The sequence below is a fragment of the Rattus norvegicus genome, chromosome 2 (genome assembly GCF_036323735.1).
Source record: "Rattus norvegicus strain BN/NHsdMcwi chromosome 2, GRCr8, whole genome shotgun sequence".
Lineage (NCBI taxonomy): Eukaryota > Metazoa > Chordata > Mammalia > Rodentia > Muridae > Rattus > Rattus norvegicus.
This window is the reverse complement of record NC_086020.1, coordinates 170,468,830-170,482,418: the sequence shown is the minus strand read 5'-3', so window position 1 is coordinate 170,482,418 and position 13,589 is coordinate 170,468,830. Positions and strand designations below refer to the sequence as shown.

At 42.3% G+C, this 13,589-nt stretch overlaps 1 pseudogene; it reads right to left on the bottom strand.

The window, feature by feature from the left end:
* Positions 1-13,589, bottom strand: part of Ppdpf-ps1 (pancreatic progenitor cell differentiation and proliferation factor, pseudogene 1) — a 53,189-nt pseudogene continuing 39,600 nt past the window's right edge.

Sequence of the window (13,589 nt, the reverse complement as noted above, 5' to 3'; positions counted from 1 at the left end):
TCAGGACCGGGCCCTGGTCTTGGTCTGGCCAGGATGGATGACTGGCTGCTTCTTCTTGGTTTCAGGAGCCAGGCCACAGGGCTTCTGGAGACCAGGGAGGATTCTGCCTTGTACTCAGGAAACTCCAACACTGCCGCCATGGATAGGAGGGCAGATTTCCTGAAAAAGAAGTTGGCCCATCAGTTTGGGAAGACCCGGAGAGTGTGGCATGGCGTCTCCCAAGTACTGGGCACCTCGCTGGAGCTGTTGCTGGATGAGGAGCCCAGGCAAGACACCTATACTAGTCATGGGTAGCCATGAGCCAGCTGCTGGAAGGGATGGCTGCGGTGATTCAGGGCTGAGGCACCGCTTGGCGCTTGGTGGAGACCCCTCCTTGCAGACTTTGGTGCAAGGCTACCAATGGCAACACCTGGGGCACTAGGCTGCGGTGCCCATTTGCAAGGATAACCCACGAAACACCACTACTTTAGGACCCATGCACGCTTTGCGCACGCGTGTACTTAGTTGCCCAGATGTTTGCTTGTATTTCCATGCAAATTACTTCCATTAAGCTGCACTCTCAAATGATTTAGTATTCCCTTAGCATTCGGAATCTTACAGACTTTATATTTCTTGGTATCTTAAAGCAGTCCTATTTCAGTCTTGCAGGTAACAGCGTCATATTTTCTCTCTTGGTACTCACTTCAAGCCTCTCTAGCATCCTGGTTTCTTCTATTTGACCTGATTCTAATCTTTAATGACTCAAAGCACACACTTGGCTGTATGCTCAAAAGCCTCAACATTGAGGGATGATGTTTGAATAGCCTTTCAAAGGGCAATGAAACAGGTACACTCGTACGAGGACTCTGGACATTTAGAGATCTAGGCACTTTGATGGAAAGTCCCCTTTCCATATTGCAGTTGTAGACTTAGGTGACACCAGCAGCCTAGCACTTCCACTAAACTAGTAGGGAGACAGTTTATAAGGTCCTACTTCCATTTTTGTTGCTATGACGAAAAAAGAAATAGAACAACAACCCAGACTAAAAGCATCTTAGATCAGGAAAGGGTTTATTCAGCTTACGATTCCTGGCTACTGTCTATCATTGGAGGAAAGTCAAGGCAGGAACTCCAGCTGCTAGCCCATCATACCCACAGTCAAGGGCTGAGGGGCTGAGAGAGGAATGCTGTATACTGTTCACCTGTTGCTATGCTCAGCCAGATTTCTTCACTCCCAGAGTGCTCAAAGCCCAGCCCAGCAATTGGTGCCATCCACACTCACGGTGGATCTGTCCACCCCAGTTAACAATCAAGACAATCAATCCCTCGTACACATGGTCGCCCGGCCAACATGTTATAAATAGTTTTATGGTTAAGCATCTCCTCCCAGGTGATTGAGTTTAGGTTGTGTCATGGTAACTTTTTAAAACTAACCAGCACAAGAAGTATTAATAATTCCTTTAGGATCCTAGAAAAATAATAGTTCTGTCCTGAATTTGATTCAGAATCTTGATGCTGTGATCAGAATAGCAAAGAAGTTGGATGAAGTTATTTGAACAATCTAAAACTAACAAGAGAAAAAGACAATTAGAATAAATGGGGATTCCTGAAAACAGATGACACCAACAAAGTGTTGATGGGTAGTTAAACAGTGTTGATGGGTAGTTAAACAGTGTTGATGGGTAGTTAAATAGGGTTGATAGATAGTTAAATAGTGTTGATGGGTAGTTAAAAGAAGATGGAACCACGAAATTCTCACAGTGGTACATAATAAACCACAGATGGTGAGTAACATTCATGGTAGCAGAGAGCTGGAGGTGACCTAACACTCACTCAAGAGAGGGGGCGGGGCACTTACAGAGTATGAGGGTGTCTACTATGGACTGACTTTAAAGCCTTTGGGGCTGTTCTTTGCCACAATGGCATGAACGGATGGTGAGAGCTGAGTTATTACAATTATATAAGAATCAGAATATGGGCCTCATTTTCAACCGATGAATGGAAACTTGAAACCCATGCCCAGAGAGCAGCAATACGCTTCACAACCTATGAGACTGGAAGGAGGATGGAGTGCTTTATAGATACCTCTGAACTCTCCCTAAACAAGACTGACAGAGAGATAGGTGTGTTCATTCTATTTTCTTTAGTAGAGAGGAAAAGTTTGGTAGCATTTTGAAACAAAACTCAACATTTTATCAGGAAATAAATATGATACCCTCTAAATATCTGAAATTTAACTATTGTGACATTAAAGTTCTTTCTAGAATGTGGATCAGACATCAGCAGGCAGCAGTGGTTAAGCACTTGGGCAGTGGCAATGGTGGTCCCAGTGACGTTGTAAGGAGGTGACATCAGTCACACAGTCTTCCTCGTATCAGCTGTGTACCCTCCTAGCTGACAGTTCTACGACTGCATCACTGAACACTGCATTTGGCGAAGTGACACAGACGCCATTAAAGAAATTCTCCCGTTACAGTTTCATGCTGCATCCTTCAGACTCGTCAAGCATGGACTTGCTTCAGAGATTCTGGTCTGTTGGATGGCATTGTAGGCCAAGTCCTAACTCAGAAAGTTCACCTCTCCGATGATACAGATGTGTCAGTTGGCATCATACATATGAAATCATCTTCTCTCTAAACCCCTTTAGACAGTTATATCAAAAGGCCGGTGCTTCCACTCGTTATTGCTTTGTCTAGGAATTCTGTCACCAACACTGATAACACCACCTTCTGACTCCTGTCCACTGGATAACATTTGCTATCTTCAAATATGGAGGGAAGCAAGGCAGCTTTCCTGTCATCACACAAGAGGTCTATGATAGTATTTAATCTACAGCAGGAATTTATTAGTTTATCCTAGTCAGTGTGTGTCTCTTTGTAGTGCATAAAAATGGAGGCATATCTACTTCTGTTACTGTTATCAGAATTTAAAAGTAGGCAGCATAGAAAACTATTCTTAATTCACAGCTGAGGAATGCCGAATGGCTGAGAAACACCTAAAGAAATGTTCAACATCTTTAGTCATAAGGGAAATGCAAATCAAAACAACCCTGAGATTTCACCTCACACCAGTGCGATTGGCTAAGATCAAAAACTCAGGTGACAGCAGATGCTGGCGAGGATGTGGAGAAAGAGGAACACTCCTCCATTGTTGGTGGGATTGCAGACTGGTAAAACCATTCTGGAAATCAGTCTGGAGGTTCCTCAGAAAATTGGACATTGAACTGCCTGAGGACCCAGCTATACCTCTCTTGGGCATGTACCCAAAAGATGCCTCAACATATAAAAAAGACACGTGCTCCACTATGTTCATCGCAGCCTTATTTATAATAGCCAGAAGCTGGAAAGAACCCAGATGCCCTTCAACAGAGGAATGGATACAGAAAATGTGGTACATCTACACAATGGAATATTACTCAACTATCAAAAACAATGACTTCATGAAATTCATACGCAAATGGATGGAACTGGAAAATATCATCCTGAGTGAGGTAACCCAATCACAGAAAAACACACATGGTATGCACTCATTGATAAGTAGCTATTAACCCAAATACTTGAAATACCCTAGATGCACAGAACACACGAAACTCAAGAGGGATGACCAAAATGCGAATGCTTCACTCCTTCTTTAAAAGGGGAACAAGAATGCCCTTGGCAGGGAATAGGGAGGCAAAGTTTAGAACAGAGGCAGAAGGAACACCCATTCAGAGCCTGCCCCACATGTGGCCCATACATATACAGCCACCAAACTAGATAAGATGGATGAAGCAAAGAAGTGCAGACCGACAGGAGCCGGATGTAGATCGCTCCTGAGAGACACAGCCAGAATACAGCAAATACAGAGGTGAATGCCAGCAGCATCCAACTGAACTGAGAATAGGACCCCCGTTGAAGGAATTAGAGAAAGAACTGGAAGAGCTTGAAAGGGCTCGAGACCCCTTATGAACAACAATGCCAAGCAACCAGAGCTTCCAGGGACTAAGCCACTACCTAAAGACGATACATGGACTGACCCTGGACTCTGACCTCATAGGTAGCAATGAATATCCTAGTAAGAGCACCAGTGGAAGGGGAAGCCCTTGGTCCTGCCAAGACTGAACCCCCAGTGAATGTGATTGTTGGGGGGAGGGCAGTAATGGGAGGAGGATGGGGAAGGGAACACCCATATAGAAGGAGGGGGGCTAGGGGGATGTTGGCCAGGAAACTGGGAAAGGGAATAACAATCGAAATGTAAATAAGAAATACTCAAGTTAATAAAGATAAAAAAAAACAAGAAAACTGTTCTTAGATACTTCTGATAGGTAGCAATGTTGCCAAGTCCTTGGAGGCATGCACATTAAAATAGACTTAAAGAGCCTGCACTTTGGTGTCTGTAAAGATGGCAGCACAGTTAAGACCCTGCTGCTCTTACAGAAGATAGGGTTTGGTGCCCATCAGCCAAATGGGAGCCTATTACTGTCCATAGATACTGGACATTTCTTCAGGGCTCTGTGGGTACTTCCTGTATGTGGTGCACACACATCTATAAAGACAAACAGTAATATAATTATTTATATACCAAATATACAATTTTGTCCTCACTGCCTTTCTTGCTTCTGTTTTATTTACTTCTTGCATTAATCTGATTTTTGTCATTGTGGCAAAATGTTTTTTTAATAAAAGAGAAAAGAAAAAAATCAACTCAAAAGGAGTAAATGCCTTGCTTTGTTTACAGCTCCAGAAGTTCCAGCCCATGGTTGCTTGGTTTGGTTTGAGCTTGAACACTGTAATGGGGAGTATGCATTAGAGAGAGCTGCCCCACTCATGGGAGCCAGGAAGTAAAAAACAGAGGAGACAACATTTCTTTCAGGGCTCCTTTAATTATTTGAATTCTCCCAGTTTGCCCCACCCCCACCTTCTAAAAGTGTTTTAAAAGTTTTAACCTGGGCCCAAGGGGGCACATGTCAGATCTAAACTATAAGGGTCCCTTGTACTATTTATTTTTTGATAATTCTGTGTTTTGAGATAGTGAATTTCCAATCTTACTAGAATCTGATTTAACACTTATTTTTTTCTTCTTTGACAAGGCCCATTAGCTTCTGGAAATGGACTCTTAGTTCTCCCTCTCTTTGCTCCTCCTGTCTCAGATTTGCAGCTATGGAGTGTGCAATGCTCTTATTATTTTGAAAATAAATGACCACAAAGAATGTGTAGCATTTCATTCAAGTTAATGGGTCAAAAATTGTGCTGCTTTTCATATTAGCCACCTATAGATTAAGTATGAATTTCTGGTTAAAAATTAAAATCTATGTTTATGACCATGGTATATTCTAACAATATTTAATTAAGTATACTTTAATGGGTTATAAGAAATAGAAAAAGACAATTATGAGCCTTTATTTTTCATTATATTGGATCTATATATCTGCCTGCCTTATATGTGAGTCTTTGATATGCTCAAAGCCTTGCACGGTGACCCATTGTAAGCATTAAATAGATAGAATTGAAATAAATATTTATCAGTGATCATGAGTAGGCAAAGCTATGGAAACTTAAAACGAGAAGTTTCACTGAACTTGCATATGCTAAGTGCCTTCTGTTCTTGGTTTTGTGAAAAGCCACTTTCAAGTGATTACTGAGTCTGGTTCTCTCCAGCTCTGCTGTGTGTCCTACATGGTTCCTGACCTTTCTGCCTCTGCTGATGATGCCCTTCTTGCTTTTGCTTTAAAATAAAATCCAGTGAAAAAAATGTTTTTCTAGCAATTCCAGGAATACAAGGTTGCTCAATTCCCGTAAAAGAAATAACTATGCGTCTGCTCGCTGGTACCATTTCCGACTCTTCCTGTGCTGCAGCAGTCTCAGTGCACCCGAGGCCTGGTGATTCATACAAGGTCATTTCTCTGGGACTTTAAAACGTTATCCGCACCGGTGAAGACATTTCCCGTCCAAGCAAGATTCAGTTGTAAATAAATTTCATACCTGAAAGGGCAAAATAAAATCCCTTCATTCTCTCACTTCTGCCTTTTAAAAAGGCAGCAGAATTTAATATTCGTTCACTAATTTATCCATTCATTCAGGGCTGAGAATATAAAAATCCAAACCAGAGCAGGTTCTTATTGTTGAAGTATTTTATTACTCGTTCTTACATTTTAAAATCAGTTTAGTTCTAAATGTTTATAATTATTTTATTATATTTTTTGAAACAAGGTCTTATATGTAGCCCAGGCTCACTTGGGACCCACTAGGAACTCACTACCTGAGGGTGGCCTTGAATTCCTAATCCTTTTGCCTTCCCCTCCCAACGTCCAACTCCTTCCTAACTATCCTTTCCATCCTCCCATCCTTCCTCATCCAATTTTGAGATTTCTCCTCCTGCTTGTCCTTGGGAGTGGGGCCTGCCCTGGAATGTGGTTGACCTACCCGGGGGTCACATAACTGAAGAAACTGCTACGGACCAGCAGCGATCAAATGCGAGTAGCTCCTTAGCTGCTGGTGGGATTTCATGTTTCCCTTCCGAGCTCCACCCTGGGATGTTGTCTGTCAGGAACTCGAGCAGTCTTGTGCATGCTGTTCCAGGTGTACTGTCTGCTCTCGCTATCGTGATCCTCAGTGTGTTGATTTACGGCGCCACCCTCTTTCCCATTTTCCTGGGTAAAAGAAGAGATGCCCTAAAAACCAGCAAGGAGTTAATCAAGGTGAGTTGATGAGCACAGCAGGAGACTCAGATTCATTTATTAGCGACAAGGAAGGAATGTTTCTATTTCCAGAAGCCAAGAGAATTTGCGGTTGTTCATTGTGAGCGAAGGTCATTGGTGTGAGGAGATTCATACAGTCTGTAGCTGTGTCTTTCTCTGAAGAGATTCCGCTAGAGCCATTGGGAGGAGATCAGCAGAAAACAATGGGAATATAGTTAAGTATCTGTGGGAGAGTAGTATACATGTCTTAAATGAGCTGTCAATCCTATGTACTCTAGAGTGCAATTCTCATATTTTGACGGATTACTTTTCCCCTTGGCTTTCTAATAACTTTCTTGAAGCTTTGCCTACCAACAGTACAATTCTTGATTTCCCCCTTTCCCAAATCGTATCTTTGCATAATCTTCACAGCCAGGAACACCATTATTCACGTACATGATTACGTTGGTAACCTCAGACCTGACTCATCCCAGGTTAGAAGGGAGCCCTGATCGGACCGCATCTCATCATGCCGATCCGACGGTATCTCAGCGTGCCCACGGCTTCTATTCAGTTCATCTGAGTCTGGCCTTATTTTCATTCTTGCTTTCCCATCAATCTCTTTCCTTTCAATATTCAAAACGCTCTTTGCAAACAACTCGTGTAGATGATATGCTCTTGCTTCAGGTCGTTTAGCACAGGCTCCCAGTTTTATTAGGTTTTAACAATCATTTTAAACGTGTGTTGACAGGCCAGGGTATGCTCAGCAATACAGTCCAAACAAAACAAAACCCGAACTATTTACATTCATGGATAAAGTTCCAACACAATTGAAATCCCTTAGTGTGGCCAACACACACAGTGGGACGCTCCTTCCCATGTCATCAGGCTCCTCTCCTGAGGGTCTCCTGGCTGCAGGCTCCACATAGCCCTCCCTGGCTTGAGGACCTGCTTTCACTCATTCTTTTTCTCTTTTAAAAAATTATTTAATTTTATTTTTATTAAATTTATTTACATACTTTACAACTGAATATCAGCCCTTCCTCTCCTCCCAGTATCCCCTCACATAAGGCCTCCCCCATGGAAACCCCCTCTGGGTGCCAACCCTCCATATCTATTTTGTTTCCCCTTCTCAGAAAGATTCAACCATCCACCCTTGTGCTGTCCCTGTCGTTTGGCTTCTTTGGGCCTGTTGACTGTAGTATGGTTAGCCTGTACTTTATGGCTAACAGCTATTTATAAGTGAGTACATACCATGGGTCTGGGTTACCTCACCTATGGACACCTATGCTTTTTGACAAAGAAGTCAAAACAATACAATGGAATAGGGAGAGCATCTTCAACAAATGATGCTGGTCTAACTGGATGTCTGCATGTAGAATAATGCAAATAGATCCTTATTTAGCACCTTTCACAAAACTTAAGTCCAAATGGATCAAAGACTACATAAAACCAGACACACTTAATCTAATAGAACAGAAAGTGAGGAATAGCCTTGAGCTTGTTGGTACAGAAAACAACTTCCTGAACAGAACACCAATGGCTCAGGCTCTAAGGTCAACAATTAATAAATGGAACCTCATGAAACTGAAATGCTTCTGTAAGTCAAAGGGCACCATCATTAGGATAAAATTACAGCCTACAGATTGAGAAAAGATCTTCGCTTACCCTGCATCTGACAGAGAGCTAATATCCAAAATATATAAAGAACTCAAGAAGTTAGTCACTGACAATCCAAACAACCCAATTTAAAAGATGGAGTTCAGAGGTAAACCAAGAATTTTTAACAGAGGAATCTCAAATGGCTGAGAAGACATAAAGAAATCTTCAACATCCTTTACCATTGAGGAAATGCAAATCAAAATGACATTCCACCTACCAGAATGGCTAAGACTAAAAACACCAAGGGCATTGAGGATGTGGAGCAAGGGGGACGCTCCTCCATTGCTGGTGGGAAGTGTCTTAGTCAGGGTTTCCATTCCTGCACAAACATCATGACCAAGAAGCAAGTTGGGGAGGAAAGGGTTTATTCAGCTTACACTTCCACATTGCTGCTCATCACCAAAGGAAGTCAAAATTGGAACTCACACTGGCAAAAACTTGGATGCAGGAGCTGATACAGAGGCCATGGAGGGATGCTGCTTACTGACTTGCTTCCCCTGGCTTGCTCAGCTTGCTTTCTTATGGAACCCAGGACTAGCAGCCCAGGGATGGCACAACCCACAATGGGCCCTCCCAACCTTAAGCATTAATTGAGAAAATGCCTTACAGCTGGATCTCATGGAGACATTTCTTCAAGGGAGGCTTTTTTCTCTGTGATGACTGACTCCAGCTTGTGTCAAGTTGACACACAGAACCAGCCAGTACAGAGTGCAAAGTTGTACAACCACTTTGGAAATTAATTAGGAAGTTCTCAGAAGAATAGTTCCACCTCAAGAGCCAGCTATGCCACTTGTAGGCAGATACCCAAAAAATGCTCCACCATCACACAAAGACACTGACTCAGCTGTGTTCATAGCAGCTTTATTTATTCATAATGGCCAGAAACTGGAAACAACAACCTAGATGTCTCTCAAATAAAGAGTGGATACAGAAAATGTGGTATATCTACACAATGGAAAACTATTCAGCCATTAAAAATAAGGATATCATGAATTTTGCAGGCAAACAGATGGGAGTAAAATGTATTATCCTGAGTGAGGTAACCCCGTCACTCTTTCTTAAGTCAGTGATGTTCTTTTAGATATTCACGTGGCTGACCCTTGTCATGTAAATTAATATTTTCTAGTAGGAAACAGCTCTGTGTTCTCCCTTCTATACCACCCCCTTTCATTTCTCCATAGCACTTATCATTTTGTGAGATCATCTTAGCATTAATTTATTTTATTTCTCGAATAGAACATGGGCTTCCCAAGAGTTTGTATTTCTCAGTGCTGGTCTCTGTCACATTCACAATTCAGAATACCAGAGGTACATAGTGGCCCTCAACACATACATACTGAGTGAATTCCACCATGCTAAACAAGCTAATTGTATTGGTTATTGGGGAATATAACCTTGTAGATGAAGTACTCAATCATTTTTTACAGAAGATTCATAAACCAAATTCCATAGGCTACCTGATTTATTAGGCTTGGCATACACAAACAGGCATTTTTAAAGTGCGATGGTAGGGCCAGGGGTGCTCAGTGATGAACACCAAACAAATCAAACCTAAAACCAAAGAAACTTTGGAAGAAGAAAAACTTAGAATGCGTATTTTCCTTTGCTGCATTTTAGTAATTGAATATTTTATCCATTGTTTTCAGGGTAATTGGTATATGAAATAGGTGATTAATATGGAAAATATTTCAGTCTTTACTAAAGCAGCAATTTACTGATTCTGTTATTTATCTTTCCTTTCTGCTTAACAGCTATAAATCAAGTCAGAACTCCTACACAAATCAAATGCATTTGGAAATGTTGACTCAAATATTTTTTAAAGAGTATTCTGGTTTTATTTAAAGCAAAACAACATTAAATGCATCTTTGACACTCAGTTTTGTTGTCATTTATGTAAACTGCTGTTGCCTTTACAAATCAGGCAACAGGACATCAGTCACAGGAAGTAAAATCCAGTAGTACACATTTACATATGATTTTAAAACTGACAGGTAGATCCTTCCTTATGTTAGCGTGATATAGTTTATAATAGTTTTTAAATGCACAGTGTTATTAAGTTATTTCTTACTTAGAAATTGCTGTGTCACATAGCTAAAGAAAGGCACTATATTCATGAAGCTGTGCTGTTCAGTTACTTTATGGCAATGATTTTCCAATCAGGAAGCTCAGAGACAAGAGAAGAAAGGAAAATTAAAAAAAAAAAAAGCCAACTTTTCCATTGCCCTGGGGAGAAAATATGGAAAGTGATAGTTGTAATGCAAAGTTCAAATAAAGACTGTACTTTGGAAAGTAGATTAGAAAATATCCCATGAAATTTTCCTGGTTTAATTTGTAGCTGTGGAGGAACAATAAAAAAATCTAAGGAGTTGTGAGATCTTTTCCTATTTCAAAGGGAAAGGGAAAGGGAAAGGAGATCCCAGGTCAGACCTACAACCCAGGAGATCCAAGGTCAGACCTATATCCTAGGAGATCCCAGATGAGACTTACATCCTTAGGAATTTTCAAAGAAAGTAGACTGAGGCCAGGTAGAAGGGCTTCATGATCCTAAAGGCAAGCTCGAGTGTTGTGCTTTGTCAGGAAATGCCGAAGATGAGATCCATGAGCACTTACGTTTGGGAGGTGGTTTTGGCAGCCACTGGACTGAGAACAGGACTTCAGGGGCAGACCTGAAAACTCCTGCAGAAGACCAGGTGAGGCATGCAAACAGTGGAGAAGTGAAGGGAGTATATTTGTCTAGTGAAAGAAGCTGGAGTCCAGAGAGGGTGAGCCATTTGTTCTAGGCCACAGAGCTCACTAATGACATACAGGAGAGATAGCACTGCATCTCTTACAGCAGCGAATCCAATTACACTGGGCTCTGTAACTTTGCAGTAGGAAACAAATATGCCCACACAGCAAGAAACTTACGCAATATGCTCACACTTCTTAGCCATTATGAAGCTAAAAGCAGACTATATAAACGTAATGGTGAGAGTGGTAGCTGAACAGTCAGTTATAAAATCTTGGTCAGGGAGAGACGTAAGAGCTCTCTGTTTTTAGAGCCAGTCCTATATTTAAGTATTTTATCATAAACCCATATAAGCACTATATTATTTCAGAGTAAAATGGGATTTTCAAAGCACTAACAGTGAAAGAGCCTTAAAAGGACACACATTCCCTTTGCCTCTGAAGATGGACTAGTAAGACACCTGCTTGATCAGATGTGGGTTGCCGTGGCTACCGTCTTCTTTATTGTTCAGGCAGAACTGAGGCTAATAGGCAGTTCTGCAAAGATTACCCATTTCTGCTCACACAGAGAGTTGTTGAGCCGTTCCGTAGTTCCACCTGAAGAATTTGACTGAAACTTTGGGAGGGACAGACTTTGTGTTAACATGCCACATCCAGAGTTCTGGAGCCATGAGGCTTCAAAGAATCCCAGGCAGCATTTTCCATGGCAAATCGTTGACCCAAACTGAGCCTTTAAATAAATCTCTGGGTTCCCATCAGCATGACCTTGAAATTCTTGAACACCATTCAACTTTGAGTCACTGTGACTTGTGATCCAAGCACCTGACGGCTGAGGTAGGACGATCAGGAGTTTCAGGCTACCCCAGTGGGACTCTGGCTCATTAAACAAGAGGGAGAACATTAAACACCCTCCTCTATAATACCTAGTTGCATTTGTTAACATCTGAACTTCATATGTGAGACTCTGATGATGGTCTGTTATATTTGCCCAGTTAGTAAACCCAGGAGTGTCTCATCATCAACCCATGTGTCCTACCGTTTCAGCTTACATACCAGCTGTGGAAGAGAATCCATCCACCATTACTAAAATAATGAGCACCTCAGACCCAGGAAGGCATGGGGAGTTTGTACTGCAGATTCTGAAACTGGTAGAAAAAGGTCCTTCCATCGGCTCCATTTGTTCTTGTTTCTGCGATTTTTGTTTGTTTGGTTTTGCAACAGTTCCCACTTACAGGCCAACCTGGTGGTAAACATCCTGCGTCTTGATCCTTCGGCCTGCCCTGCAAGGATCATAGGCATGTGCCGCCATGCCTGGCTTTGCAGTTTGGTTTTCGCTTTCTACTGGGAGCTTTGATGTTGCTATAGTAGAGACAGGCGGGGACAGTGCCTTGGTTCTCTCCCCCTTGTGGATGCTAAAACAGAGAAGATGCGGGAGGGTTGGAAGTGTGTCTCACTGTTTTGTGCCCAGTGTTCACACTGGTCCTGAGGAATCCCAGCTCCGGAGATGTCCAGTTGTCACATCTCTTCAGGTCTGGCTTCTGAGGCCACAGTTTCTTGCGTCCTGATGAACTGGGATGTTCATATACCAGATAAAAACATTCTTATTGCTTAAGTGTGGTGTCTTTTATTGAGAGAAAAGCTTAAAATTAGTCTCGGGAGTCCCTTTTCCCCTTCCATATTTTAACTATAAAGAAAACAACAATGCCCTCTACTCCTCTTCCTTTTAGTCCATTAATGGCTTCTTCCAGAAAACTCAGGATCAGAGTCCGTACCTGTACAGCGCTCAGCCCCACCTAGTTAGCTGTTGCACCTGCCTGCTTGTAGCTCACAGAATTTGTGTGTGCTTCATTGACAACATGGGGCATCAGAGGAGAGCACCGTGACTTGTACCTACCAACCATACCAACATGCTCATGTTTTTCTTCTTAGCTGTTTTCCTTCCACTTTAAATAGGGGAAGCAGCTAAGGGAAGTCCCACCTTCTGTGTTCTTCTCCCAACTTCCTAAGAATTCGGCTCCATTTTTCTCCTGGAAGCTTCTCTGTGTGTGTGTGTGTTTGGTTATACTCCTCCTCGATGGAATAAGCGTATGGTCAGAGAGCAGTCATCTCTGAAGAGACTTTGAATCAAAGCCTAATCTGGTTACCATCTCAGTTCTCTGATTTACACTGTAGCATGTTTATTGTTAAACCTTCAGATAGTATGTGGTGGCACACATCTGTAATCCCAGCACTTACTGGAGAACTGAAGTATGAAGACTTTGGTGAGTTGGAGGCCTGAGCAACCAAATACATGGAGAGCAACCTGGGATCCTGAGGAAGACCCTGTCAAAAACGAAAGGCAACTCAAACGTTCAGGCCAGAGAGTTGGCTCAGCAGACAGAAATACTTGCTGCACAAGCCTGATGAACGGAGTTCTATTCCTGAACTCACTAACAAGCTGGATACAGCGATTTCAATTGTCATCACCAGTGGGGAAGTGGAGTGGACACAGGAGACTCTCCTGGAGGCCCACTGGCCAGGTATCGTGTAGTACAAGGTACCCTGCGTCGAGGTGGAAGGAGAGAAT